At 37.2% G+C, this 6,000-nt stretch overlaps 1 long non-coding RNA gene across 1 annotated transcript in view; it reads right to left on the bottom strand.

The window, feature by feature from the left end:
* Positions 1-220: 220 nt before the first annotated feature.
* The window catches only part of LOC148950115 (uncharacterized), a 10,346-nt gene continuing 4,566 nt past the window's right edge, over positions 221-6,000 (bottom strand). The window contains exon 3 of the long non-coding RNA XR_016141954.1: positions 221-439. This is a non-coding gene — a long non-coding RNA (uncharacterized LOC148950115). The remainder of the gene's footprint in view (positions 440-6,000) is intronic.

The raw sequence follows: 6,000 nt of genomic DNA, 5'->3' as shown, positions 1-6,000 counted from the left end.
TTGTGGAGATGAATTCTGCTTCAAAATGCGATATCGTGTCACATTCATATATGGCATTTTCATATTTTTTGAATTGGTAGAAAGACTTTGTTCGTGAGCTAAGACTTTTTCGAATCCTAAATCTAGGATATCCATTTTCATGGAAAAGCCCAGCTTGTCCGTCAAAAATTCTGTGACCATATTTGTAAATTGATGCCTATTTTCCAATTTTATTGTATGCACAAAGCTAAGCTTTACAGGAGGTCGTATGATGATTGAGGCATCACATTCAAAAAGAGCGGCCTGTGCGTTTTCAAGCTCAATGTCTCCTTCCATGTATCCGAGCTTTATGCCCTTAAAAACCTGGCCTCCAGACATTGACTTTATCACTTGACAGCTTACAGGTTTCGCATTTCCTAACATGTTTGCTTCAAGATGCTTGATACGAAGATGCAGTTTTCTGAAAAAAAAAAAAAAATATTTGAAACATGGTGTTGTGTTTATTACAAAAGCGCGTGGATCCAGCAATTTTCTTTCAAATTGTCCGTTAAAAACACTTTATGATAACCCATTACCCCATTAGAAGTGAAGAAGGAAAGAATGAACAAGAGTTGTAGTTTGTAAGAACTATATTGAATTTTGTAAGTATAATTTTTTATTTTATAAAAACTATCCTGTTTTGTATTAACAAGAATTATTTTGCATTTGTTGGAAATGTTTTTAATTTTGTAAGAGCTATTACGTTTTTTGTAAGAATTTTATTGAACTTTGTAAGAACTATTTTGTATTTTGTAAGGATTAGTTTGGTTTTTCTTATTGAATTTTGTAAGATCTATTTGTATTTTTAAGAATCATTTTTGTTTTGTAAGAACTATATAGAATTTTGCAAGAATTATTGCTGTATATAAGAACTATATCACATTTTAAAAGAATCATTTTATATCTTATACGAAATTATCTTATATTTATTACATACAAAACTATTTTGTATATTGTAATAATTATTTTTGTTTGGTAAGAATTATTCTGTTTTGTAAAGAACTAGTTTCGATTTTCAAAGAAGTTTACATTTTATAGTAACATTTGGATTTGTAGTAAATATTTTGTGTTTGTCTTGCCTCAAAGAAATGGGACTTCTATAAATATAGCTTGTACAGTAGTAGTTAATATAACTTTTCACTGTGTTTTGCATCAGCATTACATAATATAAGAAGAAAAACAAGGTTCATGATATATGTCTATCAATCAGGTATACTTAGTATTGACTCCAAGAAATGAGTCTTCTCCCTCATTTAGCTCATAAAGTAGTGCCTAATATGACTTTTCACTGTGTTTTGCAGCGAAATCAAAATGTCGTTGCAAAACTGTGCTTTGCAACGAAAGCAGCAACCATGAAGTTGTTTTCTTTACTATGCAACCATGCTTTCAAACAGTCTAATACACCGAAATCAACGTGTCAGTATTTGATCATGGAATATGATTGCCAGGGTAAGCTAAGTATCACCGCTAGACCGTTAAATATACCAGAATGTTTAAAAAACTACTTGGCTTTTGAAGAGGAGCTTTGATCTTTAAAGAGATTAATTAAAAAAACTTTTTCCACAAAATAAGTTTTTCAAAGAAAATTAAAGAACTCCATTAAACAAAAAATTACCAAAAATAAATCCAATAATCTACCAAGCGTGAAACTACCACAAATCAGCATCGATAAATAAATGAAACCCAAAACGAACAGAAATTACAATAAGTAACCGAGTCAAACTCAAAACGAGCAGAAATTAACATAAGTTGGGCGCAAAACCCCTATGCCTTCCCAAGACCAGGACAAAATTTGCACTTTACTGAAAAAATACGAATGAATGTGCATTGTCAGTTTAATATACATAAACTGATATTTAGTAATCAAAATGTTTAAATTATTTGATTTATAAAAGTTATAAAAGTAAAAACATTTATATTTTTTTCAGTAAAGTGCAAATTTTGTTCTGGCCTTGGGAATGTATAGGGTTTTGCGCCCAACTTATGTTAATTTATGTTCGTTTTGAGTTTGACTCGGTTAATTATTGTAATTTCTGTTGGTTTTGGGTTTCATTTATTCATCGATGCTGATTTGTGGTAGTTTCACGCTTGGTAGATTATTTGATTTTATGTTTGCTAATTTTTGGATTAATGGAGTTCTTTACTTTGCGTTGAAAAACTTATTTTATGGAAAGTTTTTTAAATTAATTTCTGTTCGTTTTATATTGACAAAGCTTTTCAGGGAGAAAGAAAATAATACTTTAAATATTTTCGTTTTTTTAGACTTCATAGTTTGGCCTGCTATTTGTATGCTGGACAAAAACTTTCAGCAATTTTTAACAACATACACCCTTTTAAAAATCTAGACACAAATAGTACTGTTTAATTTAGTTTAGTACCTCCTCTAGTTGACCTGAAATGGAAAACTTGATAAAATTCGCAAAAAAAATTTGTTTACGTTCTTTAATAGCTTGGATACACTTACGCTATTTTGATTTGGTTAAATTTTAAGAGCAGAAATGGGAGGGTTGGCGTGGGAGGGGGGTAGTGGAAGGGGGAATAGTTGCCCTCCAATCTCTTTTGACTATTATAAGTGGTATCAGCCCTTTCTATTTTCAATCAAAGGCGCCCTTTTCAAAGTTCCCACCACACCTCCTTCTGTACGAAGTGCCCTGGTATATACAACAATAACAAAAAAATAATACGTTATATTAACATCGATCTTTACTATAAAAATGTCAAGCCTTCCAATCACTTTCGACTATTAAAAAAGGCACAAGGCCTTTCGATTTCCAATCGAATAAGCCCTTTTGGAAGCGACAACTCTTTTTATAAACACCTTATATGCCCCCAGGGCATAAATTACAACCCTACCCTAAGGTCTGTTAGGGTGGTTGTCATCCTCTAAGACCAAATTTCCAGAACTTTCAACTACGTTAAACAACATGGCTATCTATATACACCCCTCTCACGCCCACCATTTCCCCAAACACATCCAATCAAAACTTTGAGATAGCCATGTTGTTTAACGTAATTGAAAGTTATTATTTGAACTTATAGTTTGATTATTTGACTTTGTTTCTGCACATTTTTGACTTAATAGAGCTCTACTTTTCTTTGAAAACTTATTCTGTGGAAAAAGTTTTTTTTAATTAATACAAATATATGACACCGTCATTCAACCAGGAGGGGATGGTGCCCCCCTTGTCCCCCCTTATGGGCGCCCATGACCAACAAACAGAAATTAAAATAAATAAGAGATAAACTCAAAACGAGCAGAAATTAATATGAGTAGGGTTCTAAACTCCAAGTTTTCTAAAAGGCAGAATATAATTTGTACTTTACTGACACAAATTTTCCTAAATTTTTTTCACTTTTCTAAATTAAGAAATCAAAAATCAATTAAGATTTTAAGGAATAAATATCAGCATATATACATTAAACAGACAATGCAGATTTTTCCAGTAAATTCATTTGAATTATTTTACAGTAAAGTACAAACTATTTTCTGGCTTTTAGAAAACTTAGGGTTTAGAGCCCTACACATATTAATCTCTGCTTGTTTTGGCATTTCTGTTTGTTTTGGGTTTCATTTTCTTATTGATACTGATTTGTGGTAGTTGTATTCTTGGTAGATTAATTGATTTTATTTAGTTCATTTTTGGTTTAATAAAGTTCTTTACTTTAAAAAAAACTTATTTTGTTAAAAAACTTATTTTGTTGAAAAAGTTTTTTTTAACTAATCCAATAAAAACGTCCGACCATGCCCATTGAATTTATAAAACTATTTATCTGGTGCAGGAATCGAACGTGAGACCTGAGATTTCCTAATGTAAAAAAACGGTGCGTTAGCCATCTGAAACAACAAGTCTATGATATTATGTTCTTAGCAATACATTCTCAGCAATGTGTTTCATGCACTTGCTATGCCATTGAATTGTATGCGGTTTTATATCCTAGGCCTATATCATCTTTACTTTAATAAACATCCCTCCCTACTACCCATTCTTACTTTACTTACTTACTTAAAGCTCTTGCTCGGCAGCGTCGCCAGCGTAGAGGGAACCAGTCGTCAGCGCCGTCAGTCTTCTCCAGAGTGGTCGGTTCAGGGCGAGGGTTGTCACTTCAGCCGGATAGATATTTCTGGAGGCGAGCCGATCACGGATGACGTCCGCCCATCTGGTGCGTGGACTTCCCCTAGGACGCCTCCAGCCGTTTGCAGCTGGGTCGAAATCGAAGATGAGCCGGGCGGGTGTTTGGGCAGGCAGACGGAGCAGATGACCATACCAACGCAGCGAGCGAGACTCAAGCTGCTCGGACAGGGGTGGGAGTTTGAAGGAGCTGAGGATTTCCGAATTTCGTACCCTGTCGGACCATCGGAAACGTTCGATTTTTCGGAGGTGTTTCGTCTGGATGGCATCTACCTTTAGCGTCTGTGACTGAGTCAGCGACCAAGTCTCGGCAGAATAGAGCATAATGGTGGCAACCAAAGCAGAATATATTCGAGCTTTGGTGAGACGGATGATCTGGGATTTATGGAAGACTGTTTTTAGAAGGCGACCGAAGACAGAGTTTGCTTTTGCCACTCTTGCTGATATTTTGGCATCTAGCCTTCCGTTTGAGCAGACAATTGAACCAAGGTAGGTAAACTGACTACCTCTACAGTCTGGCCACAAATTTCCACAGATGACAGGGGGTTGGACGGCGTTTTCTCAACGGGCATTATCTTGGTCTTCGACCAATTTATTTTCATACCGAGTTTCTCAGCGGCAGAGGCCAGTGTTTCCAGTGTAGTTTTGAGGTTACCAATATTTTCGCATATTAGCGCCACGTCGTCGGCAAAGTCGACGTCTGAAAGAACTCTTCCAGCAAAGCCTATGCCAAACGACTGCACCTGCTGTGTTTTATTCAAGACGTGGTCTATTACACAGTTAAAGAGCTCAGGTGCAGCAGCACATCCTTGCCGGACACCATTTTTAATTTTGAAATATCCAGAAGGCCGTCCATTTACGATCACCGCACTTTCAGTGTTATTATACAGCTCTTTGAGGAGACGGACGATTTTCATGGGTACGCCAGCAGACTGGAGGATTAGCCATAGTGACTGCCTATCGACAGTGTCAAAGGCAGATCGAAAATCGGCAAAGGCAATGTACGCCTTCCTCTTATATTCAAGAGTTTTCTCTACTAGCTGTCTAATCGTATGGATTTGCTCGGTGGTGGACCTGCCTGGCATGAAGCCAGCTTTCTGGGGGTGACGCAGGGCATGGAGGTATCTTGTTGCCCGTTTGAGAAGCAGCATAGCGAAGAGCTTTCCAGGAACTGAGAGTAAAGTTATGCCACGATAATTGATAAATTCTGCTTTGCTCCCCTTCCTCTTGTAGATTGGCACAAGTTGGCCCTTCTTCCAGTCTGAGGGGATTTTTTCAGAGTGCCACACAAGGTTAAACATCATTTGTAGCCAGATGATCATGGCTGGACCCCCATTTTTAAGGAATTCCTATGTTAGGCCACATATTCCTGGCGCTTTGTTATTCTTTAGCTTGTGGGTAGCAGCTTTTATCTTCTCCGCTGTAAATTCAGAACCATCAGGAGCAGGTATGGTAGTAGCCGCAGCAGCTGCGAGCTCATGGTCCATCTGGACTTGTGGATCTGAGTTGAGCAGTTTCTCATAGTGGTCCTCCCACTGGCGGAGGCATTGTGATTGGTCGTAGATATTCTCACCACTAGCGCTTCGAAGGTATGGCGTAGTTTGAGTATGCTGACCTGACAGCTCACGAAGAATCTTGTAGGTGGCTCCACTGTCCTTTTTCTTGGCGGCCTCTTGCAGTTCAGATGCCTTGCTGTCAATAAAAGCCTTGCGGTCTTTATGCAATATGGAATTGCGCTCTTTGTTTAGCAGTCTGTATGTAGCCATGTCCCCGCCAAGACGTGCTTCTCGCCTGAGCTCTATGATGGCAAGGGAGTGATTACTGATCCAGTCCTTTTTCTTCCGTTGCCTCA

This window comes from Artemia sp. Qi Xiang Cuo, chromosome 7 (genome assembly GCF_049724085.1).
Source record: "Artemia sp. Qi Xiang Cuo chromosome 7, ASM4972408v1, whole genome shotgun sequence".
Classification (NCBI taxonomy): Eukaryota; Metazoa; Arthropoda; class Branchiopoda; order Anostraca; family Artemiidae; genus Artemia; species Artemia sp. Qi Xiang Cuo.
The sequence above is the reverse complement of the archived record's forward strand: the minus strand, read 5'-3'. Positions and strand labels throughout refer to the sequence as shown.